This window comes from Staurois parvus, unplaced genomic scaffold (genome assembly GCF_062004578.1).
Source record: "Staurois parvus isolate SC_StPar_1 unplaced genomic scaffold, SC_StPar_1.0 ptg000242l, whole genome shotgun sequence".
Taxonomy (NCBI): Eukaryota; Metazoa; Chordata; class Amphibia; order Anura; family Ranidae; genus Staurois; species Staurois parvus.
Window position 1 is genome coordinate 2,254,666 of NW_028318038.1, and position 12,670 is coordinate 2,267,335.

The window sequence follows — 12,670 nt, forward strand, 5'->3', positions numbered from 1 at the left end:
AGCTTCTGGGTCCCATGTCAAAATAATTGCTATTTACTGAACACCGATGGTTGCTGACTTGGCACAGGCAACATTCAGAGAACACCATTACCTTCTGGGTCCCATGCCCAATAGTTGCTATTTACTGAACACAGATGGTTGCTGAATTGGCACAGGCGGCATTCAGAGAACACCATTACCTTCTGGGTCCCATGCCCAATAGTTGCTATTTACTGAACCCAGATGGTTGCTGAATTGGCACAGGCGGCATTCAGAGAACACCATTAGCTTCTGGGTCCCATGCCCAATAGTTGCTATTTATTGAACCCAGATGGTTGCTGAATTGGCACAGGCGGCATTCAGAGAACAACATTAGCTTCTGGGTCCCATGCCCAATAGTTGCTATTTACTGAACCCAGATGGTTGCTGAATTGGCACAGGCGGCATTCAGAGAACACCATTAGCTTCTGGGTCCCATGCCCAATAGTTGCTATTTACTGAACCCAGATGGTTGCTGAATTGGCACAGGCAACATTCAGAGAACACCATTACCTTCTGGATCCCATGCCCAATAGTTGCTATTTACTGAACCCAGATGGTTGTTGAATTGGCACAGGCGGCATTCAGAGAACACCATTACCTTCTGGGTCCCATGCCCAATAGTTGCTATTTATTGAACCCAGATGGTTGCTGAATTGGCACAGGCGGCATTCAGAGAACACCATTAGCTTCTGGGTCCCATGCCCAATAGTTGCTATTTATTGAACCCAGATGGTTGCTGAATTGGCACAGGCGGCATTCAGAGAACAACATTAGCTTCTGGGTCCCATGCCCAATAGTTGCTATTTACTGAACCCAGATGGTTGCTGAATTGGCACAGGCGGCATTCAGAGAACACCATTAGCTTCTGGGTCCCATGCCCAATAGTTGCTATTTACTGAACCCAGATGGTTGCTGAATTGGCACAGGCAACATTCAGAGAACACCATTACCTTCTGGATCCCATGCCCAATAGTTGCTATTTACTGAACCCAGATGGTTGTTGAATTGGCACAGGCGGCATTCAGAGAACACCATTACCTTCTGGGTCCCATGCCCAATAGTTGCTATTTATTGAACCCAGATGGTTGCTGAATTGGCACAGGCGGCATTCAGAGAACACCATTACCTTCTGGGTCCCATGCCCAATAGTTGCTATTTACTGAACCCAGATGGTTGCTGAATTGGCACAGGCGGCATTCAGAGAACACCATTAGCTTCTGGGTCCCATGTCCAATAGTGGCTATTTACTGAACCCAGATGGTTGCTGAATTGGCACAGGCGGCATTCAGAGAACACCATTAGCTTCATGGTCCCATGCCCAATAGTTGCTATTTATTGAACACAGATGGTTGCTGAATTGGCACAGTTCGCGTTTTCTTTACTGAATATAATTCATTCTCTGATTGGACAAGGTGAAGAGACAGGGTGATGATGTCACAATCTGCAGCTTCTTCAACTGCCCTTCCTCTCCATCTTGTCCAATCAGAGAATACTTTTTATTCATTGAGAAAATGCAAAGGCTTCTCTGAATGGTGCCCCTGCTGAGCAGGTGACCTGAACATAGGCTGCCTTGGCATAGGACCCAGTAATTAGTGGAGATGACTGTAGTAGTGATTTCCAGCTTCAACAGGGATTGGCCAAGTAAGGCACATACAGTACATACTTACAATGGTCGAAGATGGACCAATGTAACTGTATAAAAATTGTCATACCTAGAATTCACTATTTTTCATGAATACGTACGTTTACGTAATACGTTTTCACAGACATTCTCTTTTTTTTTTTTTTTTTTGAAAGAGCGTTCAACAACACTTCAATGGTTTTAAATAATGAAGCCAAAGTGTTTTTTGTAAGAAAATGCTGCAAGTCAGCCAGTAGAAATCTATGTTGTTTCCATGTGTTTCCTGACTTAACATCCTGGTGGGATGGAGCTGTATAGATGAGACAATATCCCACCACACAATGGGAAAATATACTGTATGTTCTATTCAGTTCCCCTTTGCCTTTAGTTGTGATAGAGGCAGAGAGGGGAGTAGTCCATCCTTTTCCCTCTCCACCCTTCCTTCAGGGAGGAGATTGTATTAGCTGCAGCTTGTCTGGGGAGACGGGTGAACTAAACCTTTCTATTCACACTAGCAGAGCTGAAACCAAACTACTGCCAGGGAGATGCGTACCCTTCTGTTATCTATAGGACCGGCATGGCATCGGGTGACTGTGAGGAGTGAGGATTCAGTACGCAGTATCACAACTGACAGCAGTGGCCGTGGGATGCAGCAAGACCTCATTGGCTGATGCAGTACAGAGTGCAGGTAAGAATCTTTCCACAGGTACAACAACAAGTGAAGACTTGCTCATTCATCACCTCAAATAATATTAAAATCCTTGGCTGACTTTTGCATTCAAGTATTGTAAGGGAGAATTACTTTTCAAATCGCAAAGCCTTATTTACAGTGCATCTAAAGCATTTTTTTTTAAATCTTTGGATAAGGTGTTGAGGGGTCCAACTCAGACTTTTAGTACTAACTTTCCATTTGACCTGCTGACCACATACATGTGTATAGGCTGTAACTCATAACTCAAATATAGTTGATGTCTTTATCCCAGGACATGGCCAAGAGATGGCATCAGAAGGCCAAGATAAGAGACAGAAGTCCTCATTGGACAATTTCACATTTATTTCTGTTCTGGCGACAACTGAAAATTTGGATTTCTCATCACGTTCAGCCCTGATGACATTGATCACATACTGTACATGTCAACAATCCTAGCAAGTCCATGGCAGTTGGCATCTACACTCACTTTATTAGGTACACCTGTTCAATTGCTTGGTAACACAAATTACTAATTAGTCAATCACATGGCAGCAACTCAATGCATTTAGGCATCTAGGTGTGGTGAAGAGTTCAAACCGAGCATCAGAATGGGGAAGAAAGGGGATTTAAAGTGGAGTTCCACTCAAAAGTAGAAGCTCCACTTGTTTGCTTCCTCCCCCCCCCTCCACTGCCATATTTGGCACCTTTTGGAGGGAGCAGATACCTGGTTTTGACAGGTACCCGCTCCCACTTCTGGCTTAGTTTGTCTTGGCGAAGTGAGCCGGACGTTCGGCCCCTACTTCCTCCCGCAGTCTCCTGGGAACTTTCACAGGTCCCAGATGACTGCCGGTCCAATCGGAATGTGCAGCGGGCACCCGGCTGTGAAGGCACAAGCTGTCACAGCCTGGTGCCCACAGTTGTGATGCCAGTGTCCGGGAGAGAAGAGGCAGAGAAGGTACAGTGCGGGTGAGCACATTGCTGGACCCTGGAACAAGTGAGTGTGTGTTTATTACAATTCAGCAGCTACAGTTTTTGTAGCTGCTGAATTGTAATAAACATAAAACTGACTGGAACTCCGCTTTAAGTGACTTTGAATGTGGCATGGTTGTTGGTGACAGACGGGCTGGTCTGAGTACTTCAAAAACTGCTGATCTACTGGGATTTTCACATACAACCATCTCTAGGGTTTACAGAGAATGGTCCAAAAAAGAAAATATCCAGCAAGTGGCAGTTGTGTGGATGAAAATGCCTTGTTGATGTCAGAGGTCAGAGGAGAATGGGCAGACTGGTTCCAGACGATGGAGAGGCTGCAGTAACTCATGTCAATATGGACCAAAATCTCTGAGGAATTTTTCCAATACCTTGTTGAATCTTTGCCACAAAAAATTAGGGCAGTTCTGAAGGCAAAAGGGGGTCCAACTCGGTACTAGCAAGGTGTACCTAATAAAGTGCCCTGTGAATGTATGTAACCATTATCACCAGGACCAAAAGTGATGTGAAATCAAAAATATTCCAGAACAAGAATAGAAGGGAAATTTTCTAAAGAAGACATGCTGTGGTGACAGCATAAAGATGCCATTTATTTTGCTTTGGAGAAATTCCATCTCATTTCCTATATTGTCTAGGACAATGGATGAAAAGAAATCTCCAATGGAACACAGATGTCAAAACAAGGTTTTACGTATTCATTCATTTAACCCTAAGTTTACATATACTTTAAAACTGAAAATGTATGTTTAGTTCCCATTCACACCTATGCATTTTAGCACAAGTTAAAACATGCACTTGTTTGCCATTGTGTTTAATGGTGCTAGCTCATGTCTAGGTACTGTGTTGACAACAGTTGCCCAAAAACATTCACCACCATCATTGGATTCATCAATGTGGGGTTGATTTTCTAAAGCTGGAGAGTGCAAAATATGGTGCAGCTCTGCATAGAAACCAATTGGCTGCCAGTTTTTTGTCTAATTGAACAAGCTGAGCCTGGGTTCACACTGATATGGTCTGGTATTCTCAGCATTTTCTGTGCGAATTCCACACTGCATCAGAATCGCACCCCATTCATGCAAACCGCTGCCGATGTTTATCTTAAGTTAACAACACCCCGAAATCGGTACGCAAAACGTGATGGGATGTGCAGAATCAGATTGCATAGGTGTGAATACCCATGTGATTCAATTCTAGTGCGGACCCAAAAAAGGGTACTGCACCTTTTTGGTGCAGATGCGGTGCGATTTGAACCATACATAATGTATGGCTCAAATCACACCGCACACAATTCAATGATATTTGCACTGGAATGCGGTGCTGTTCCTGTGCGAATCACATGCGATGTACTGCACCGCATCAGTGTGAACGTAGCCTCAAGTTGGAAATTGATTGGCTACCAAGCACAGCTGTACCAGATTTTGCACTTTCCAGTTTTAGTAAATCAACCTCTGTGTGTTATCAGGACGCATTGATGGGAATAGCATCACATGTCAGCACATGAGAACACTTTAGTCCAAGGCAATACAAAAACTCATTATAACTAAAGGCTGTACACATGATAAGAAATATAAAAATTATCGTATAAAAATTTCTGTACAAGGAACTGTTATCTAAACATTTGTATAGTGCTTTCGACAGCTGATTGCGACTGTTTGGATGAGAAAAACGAGGGTGGAAGCTAGAAAATTAGATTACGTGAACACAATGTCCGAATTTCGTTTACCGTGTACAGTAATCGTATGGAAATAATCGAATAGAAAAAAAACACGCATGATCAGGAGCAAAGAACGACCCTATACTTCCTCTTCTACTACACTAGTAAGTAGCTACATTTGCCTTTGTCGACCACAAGTCAATACCATTCAGACTACATCATGATATGCACTTTTGTGGAAAATCAGACAATCGGTCACCCAATTTTAGGTGTAAAGCCAATATTTTTAGTTTTCTACATTCCTTACGAAAAGGAAACTATTAATTGCAAATACAGTACCTGGTCTTCTTAAAATGATGTTGTTGCTTCTGGTACCCCCCCTTAGTGCACCACACTGACTTATTCTATTCCACACACTTTATATTCCTAGTTTGGACATACTCAGCAATGTACACAAAAAAATATATGTTTTCACAATGGCTGAAGATTTTTTGAATAGATTTGGATTTGGGTTGAAGCCATTATCAATACACACAAAGGCTGGTTTTTCATGTTTTACCAGTATAGTGATCTGTACCTTAAGCTGGTCATTTCCGAACATTCATACCAACATTCATATGAAAATTCTCATCAGTACATTCGATGACTTGACAATGTTTGCTTTTAACATTTGATTTTTGAAATATATGCACTTTCCCAAACAAAAAACACATTCACTGTTAAAAATGCATTTGTTCAAGAAAAATTTGACATCTTGTTCCTTCTAATGTTCACAGTGGTCAAATAAGAACGTTGATTAGAAAAATCATAATGTTATTAAAACAAATATTCTCTAACAAAATTCTACTAATGCATGGCCAGCTTTTTTTTCAAATTGGTAGAAACAAAGTGTACATGGGCTCATGAAGGTCTCTTTTAAACAGGCAGCCAGGAGGTGGTGAAAACAGGAGGCTGAACCATGGTTTTACCCCCACCCCCACCAAAATGCTAACACTATAGCTTGACAGTAGACATGTGCTCTCCGGAAAGTTTTGTTTCGTTTTGAATGCAGTCACTCATTGAAGAATTTCATTTTGTCATATTGGTTATGTTAAACAGATTTGTTTTCAGAATGTGTATCTTCGGCATTCGTTTTGTATATTCGTTGGCCCAGGTGGATTTGAAAAATTTTGCATATTTTCTGTAAGTTTGCTAAATATTTAGTTTTCATTTTCGATATTTCAGGTGGATTAATTATTCATATATCGAAACTATTCAATGTTTTCGGACACACCTGCAAATATATGGCAAAAATTAGGCGACTCCAAATTTTTCAAAGCTAGAATTGCGTTAGCCTGTGGAACTGAACTGACTGTGACAAATTACAAATTCAATTTAAATACCAAATTTACTTGAATATAAATTATCGCACAAAATTGAAAATTTCATTAATTTCCCCCATGTGCCCAAATTACTATAACAATTTGTGATGTCATCAGAATGAAACAAATGCATTTTGTTAATTTTGATATTTCAGATTCATTGACATTCGGAGAATCATATACACCTGAATCTCTGAAAATCAGAAACGCAAATGTCTGCCTGACAGAACTGTAGACATGCTGCAATGCTTTGCTTCAGGGCTGATTCGGAACCGGACCACGACTGCATTAGGGTATTTCCGTTAGACTCCCGCTTCCCTGTCTGAACATTATCCACGGACCCCACCGCTGACCATGCAGGACAAGACAGCACCTGGCTTCTTAAGACATCAAGAAGACTGCTTTATTTTAACACAAACACAAGATATATACACAGGGCGGGGAAATACAACCAGTAACAGGAAACACATCAGCAGGCAGTCCCTTCAGGGGGAAGGGCTGCCGGAAACACCCCCACCAAACCAAGACACATAATAGAACAATGGGATACACCACCTGGCAGTAGACAATACAGGAACACATGCATCCCATAATAGTTTGCTGGCAAGCAAGACACAATAGAACAATGGGATGCAGCATGTGGCAGTGAACAATGAACAACCCCCACACCCCACCTATACATGTCCACACAATACTAGGACAGATCACCCTGTACCCCTAACAGGCACAGGGTGACTCACACATAATGGGAACATGGGGAGATGATACAGGGGTCCCCCCACCCCCAAAATTCACTCCCGTCATATATCTCCCCTTTCGGCAGGAGACTAACACAGGAGTAAATCCCAGACGGATGGACTCCGAAGTTAGTCTGTACTTCCAGTTCCCCAATACCAGCACCCACACAGTACCTCAAACAAATTGTCCCACACAGAGCATTACTCACCCAGCCAACCTCTGCCTCTCTCGTAGAACATACCCGCCACTGGGGAGAAGTACGGACTGGTCCTTCTCCCTGAAGTCCTCTCAGCCACTGGAGAGAAGACAGGGTGACTGGGCCAGCTTCATCATGCGGTGAGGGATCTGGGCCAACTGCCCAGCATCCCTGGGGTATCCAGGTGGCGACTGTAGTCTCATCCACTTTGACTTGATGGACATCCCCCAGTGTTTGCAAAGTAAGGCTGACATCCTCCTGTCCCAATGCGAGACCCTTTTCTGGGGTTGTGTCAATGGAGACCGAAGTCCCATCCACGGACTCCAGCTCAAGCTGCTGTTGTGAGGTGCCGATTGCATCCTCTTCCTGTAGCTCCTGTGGTGCTGATTGTTGTGGACAGAGGTCAACCACGCCATGCCCCGATGTCAGCTCTTCTGCGGGAGGCGTGCCGGCTGGTTCCTCCTCAGCAGAAAAGTCAATCAAATCCCCAGTCTCTGGAACTGGTGTCTGGGGATAGGGGTTCACCATCTCCTGTCCGTGGAACTCAGAAGATGTTACCAGTGCTGGGCAGAGTTCACTAATGTTTGGCCCTGTTGCTAGGTCTTCTGCTTGAGGCTTACCAGGTTGTTTTTCCTCAGCAGAGAAGTCTATCAAATCCCCAGTCTCTGGAATTTCCACTGCCGATTCTTGGGCATGCTGCCAAACATGGTTTAGCAGTTGCCTGTATGCCCTTTCCAGATGCAGTTCTTTCTTCAGCAGGTATTCTGGTTCAAGCTCTCAGACCCCTGTGAGACCAAACATAGCCTCTCTGCCTTCTCGCAACTCCTCCAGGGTAGGTTCTCCTTCACCGCCAAACACAAAATGATCTGTAAGGCTCTCCCACAGCAATCCAGGGCCACCAAAGTCATGTACCTCAGGAGAGCATTCTGTTGTCACCCCTAAATATTCCTGCTCTGTGTACCATTGCAGTGCCCGATATCTGTTGTCCAACTCTATCTCCTGCTGGACCAGCCTGTCCAACTCAGTCACCCATTACTCCTGGGGTCGCTCTCCCAAGAATGGCATCCGTAACTTCCGATGGTCCCTGGCCCTTTCCCCTGGGGTTGGATAGCACTTGCCTTTGTCCATACCAGCGACCCGGAGGGCTCCTCTCCAAAGCAGCTCCCAAATCCGCTGCCTGAGCTCCAGGTACTGATCCGTAGACACAGTCCTGGGGTATGTTGCAAGAACAGTCTGCAGCAGCCCTGGGAACTCTGATGCCAGGTCCATATCTCCACTGGGGTGACCGACGTCTCCTTTCCTGATCTTGAATACTGGTGGTGGTTTGGACGTGTTCACAGCTTGGAAGCACAATCCCACCGCTGCCACCAATGTAACGGAACCGGTCCCCGACTGCGCTAGGGTATTTTTGTTAGACTCCCGCTTCCCTGTCCGAACATTATCCACGGACACCACCGCTGACCATACAGGACGAAACAGCACCAGGCTTCTTAAGACAGGACGTAGACTGCTTTATTTTTAACACAAACACAAGATATATACCAGGGCGGGGATATACAACCAGTAACAAGAAACACATCAGCAGGCCGTCCCATCAGGGGGAAGGGCTGCCAGAAACAGCCCCCACCAAACCAAGACACACAATAGAACAATGGGATACACCACCCCATAAGCAATAATATTGTATAAAAAAAAATACTGATCACTTCCCCAAAGTAGTACAATGTTACTACAGTAACAATATATTACTTTGGTCATACTGTAATATGAAAAAAAAAATTTTTGAAGAAAAAAGAAAAAAAAAGTAATAAGAAAATTTAAAAAAATACAAAAATAAAAAAAAATTATACATTTTTTTTTGTACTGACACCAGTCAGTGTCCCTGATCACCGCCACACCAGTTATATGATGACACTGTACTGCAATGGGGACAGTATGTTAAAAAATAATTTCCAAAAAATTATGACAAAATTATTACAACTTCAAAAACTCACCATGCCTCTTATTAAATACCCCGGACTGTCTACTTTGCAAAAAGGGGTAATTTGAAGGATACCTGTGTTGTCCTGACATTTTTGGGCCTCAAGAAATTAGATTGTCCATCAGTACTTCAGGATTGATCAATATTCATATATATACCATAGTGTGTGAACTCTATAACTACAGACTAAATAATAAATACGGATTTGGGTTATTTTCACCAATGAAATGTAGCAGAATACATCTTGGCCTAAAATTATGAAGAACAATTATTTATTTGCAAACTTAAAGCGGAGCTCCACACAAAAGGGGAAGTTCCGCTTTAAGGACTGCTCCCCCGCTCCCCATTAAGGATTGGCACCTTTGGGGGGGTCGGGGGGAGTGGGTACCCAAATTTGACAGGTACCCACTCACACTTCCGGTCCAATCGCCTAGGTGATCGGAAAAGGAAGGTGTCCTCCCTCCTTCCCTTCCTGTAGTTTTTTGGAACACGTGACAGGTCCCAGAAGACTACAGGACCATTCATGAAGCACAGAGCTACTCTCGCATGCACAGTGGGTACCCGGCTGTGAAGCCGCAAGCTCTCACAGCCGGGTGCCCATGCTGAAGATTCCGGCCTCCTGAAAAATAAAGGATGGCCAGTGAAACGGGTTGCGGGGGACACACCACGGGACTGAGGGACAGGTAAGTGGCTGTTTTTTAAAAGTCAGAAGCTACAGTTTTTGTAGCTGCTGACATTTATTTTTGACAGGTGAGTGGAACTCTGCTTTAACAGAAAAAAGAAAGATATTGTTTTTTTTTTTCAAACCTTTCAGCCTTTTTTTGTTAATTTAGCACGGGATAAAACCCCCAGTGGTGATTAAATACCACCAAAAGAAAGTGCTAGTTGTGTGAACAAAATGATAAAAATGTAAAATAAAAATTTCATATGGGTACAGCTTTGCATGACCGCACAATTGTCATTCAAAGTGTGAGAGCGCTGAAACCTTAAAATTGGCCTGGGCAGGAAAGGGGTAAAAGTGTCCGGTATTGAAGTGGTTAACTTGGGATGCAGAATTTAGCAGGTGGTGCCGCCTGTTAAACTTACCTATTCAGTTCAATTGTAGCGCTTGTGCAGTGTTTACTACAAAATCCTTGAATTTGAAAAAAAAAAAAAAGCAGACGTTCAGTATCGCCTCCTGCACACCTGCCAACTACGGCTATACCACCTTCTGAAAAGTGATCCACCTTGGATCACTTTACAGAGGGAGATAAGCATTACTGCCAGCGTGAATGAAGCCTTAGTAACGAGATATGAAGAACTGTAGCACATCACCAATCGGAATTTATCTTTGTGAAGTTTAATGTAATCCAAGACTGCTAAGTCAAATTATACATTCAACCTAGATACATTTCTGTCACATTGTTACTATTGTACTTTTGGTAAATATGTAGTTCTTATGTTTATACAACTGTTCTCATGGTGCCTACAGATCACATCGTGGATTCACTGATGGCAGACGTAGTGTGACAAGATGTACAGGTGAGCCACTCTATAATTAAAATGTCTGCAGACACTGTGCTACAGGCATTTCATTGTCAAGTTTCTGGTCTGAATAAAAGGTGTGCCTCTATTCATGCTTTAATTCCATGAAAACGTGTGCTTCTCTATGTGGTTTTTAGTTATGTGCAGAATTTGTACAAGCTCAAGTTTAGCTATTTAATAAATCCACCTGTAACATTTGTTATGCATTTTTCATATTGATTTAACTACACAAGAATTACAGGCAAAATTAATTATTTAGCAATGAGAATCAATAAACATAGCTCTGTATGTGTGTTTGCATTTTGTCTTTGGTTGCACTGTTGGGAAAATAACTGATCGATAGAACATTATTACTGTAACTTCAGTATAATTATGTATCTTAATTTTTTGGATTTTGTTTGAGGTACAAAATGGAACCTTGCAATATTAAATTATTAAATGGCCAGTATACTTAAAAATGAGTCTGGGATTAAAAATCCCATTTCAGTCTTTGCAGATGACACCAAGCTGTGCAGTGGAATAACGTCCTTACAGAATGTCTCCAATTTACAAGCCGACCTCAATGCACTGTTTAATTGGGCAACTATGTGGCAAATGAGGTTTAATGTTGATAAATGTAAGGTTATGCACTTGGGGGCTAAGAATATGCATGCATCATACATACTAGGGGGGGGTACAACTGGGGGGGATCAATGGTGGAGAAGGATCTGGGAGTTCTGGTAGATCACAAGCTTAATAACGGGATGCAATGCCAAGCTGCGGTTTCTAAAGCAAGCAAAATCCTCTCTTGTATTAAAAGAGGTATAGACTCCAGAGAGAGAGATATCATATTACCCCGGTACAAATCATTAGTAAGACCTCATCTGGAATATGCAGTTCAGTTTTGGGCACCAATTCACAAGAAGAACATTGGGGAACTGGAGAAAGTACAGAGAAGGGCAACCAAACTGATAAGAGGCATAGAGGAGCTTAGCTATGAGGAAAGATTAGAGGAACTGAATGTATTCTCTCTTGAGAAGAGGAGATTAAGGGGGGATACGATCAACTTGTATAAATACATCAGTGGTTCATATAGTGAACTCGGTGTAGAGCTATTCACCCTGAGGTCATCACAGAGGACAAGGGGGCACTCTTTACGTCTGGAGGAAAAGAAATGTAATCTCCAAACACGGAAAGGCTTCTTCACAGTGAGAGCTGTTCTGGCCAGCTCCGTGGATTACTTTAAAAAAGGCCTGGATTATTTCTTGGATACACAGAATATAACTGGATACTAACATTTAGGGGTAAAGTTGATCCAAGGAATATCCGACTGCCTCTCGGGGGATCAGGAAGGAATTTTATTCCCCTGCAGGAGCAAACTGGATCATGCTTTGCTGGGTTTTTTGCCTTCCTCTGGATCAACTGTGGGTATAGGATTATAACTTTTGTTTTGTTTTTTAATGGTTGAACTAGATGGACTTTTGTCTTTTTTCAACCAGACTAACTATGTAACTATGATCTGGTATAGATGGAGCCAGATAGGCTCTTCCATCCCATGGCTTCTTGTATGTATTAAAGCGGAACTTAACCCACCAGTTTAACATCTTCTCAAAACAGTTACATTCAAGACATGTCTGGAATTATAACTGCTATGGTTACTAGTGTACTCATGTTAGCTCTCAATCAAATGTCTTGTGTCATAGCTAATCACATTGTGCAGCACCATAGCAACTGCAGATCAAACAGAGGCTGAGATGGCAGCTTCCTTGGCTGTCAACAATGGGAGGGTTTAGTTCCGCTCCAACAGTGAGATCTCCCTGCAAATATCCTTACTTCCACTTGGAAGTTTTGGGTGTTCCCATCCACCATTGTACATACCAGCACCTTTTGCAGCTTTCCCACAATATAAAATAA

General features: G+C 42.8%; 1 protein-coding gene across 2 annotated transcripts in view; it reads left to right on the forward strand.

The window, feature by feature from the left end:
• The first annotated feature begins 2,048 nt into the window (after positions 1-2,048).
• THSD1 (thrombospondin type 1 domain containing 1) overlaps positions 2,049-12,670 on the forward strand; it is a 28,859-nt gene continuing 18,237 nt past the window's right edge. Inside the window, exons 1-3 of one of the 2 annotated variants that reach the window (XM_089680342.1) lie at positions 2,049-2,330; positions 4,950-5,141; positions 10,725-10,774. The gene's annotated coding sequence lies outside the window, so the exon portion shown is untranslated. The remainder of the gene's footprint in view (positions 2,331-4,949; positions 5,142-10,724; positions 10,775-12,670) is intronic. The other variant, XM_089680341.1, reaches the window with a different exon arrangement.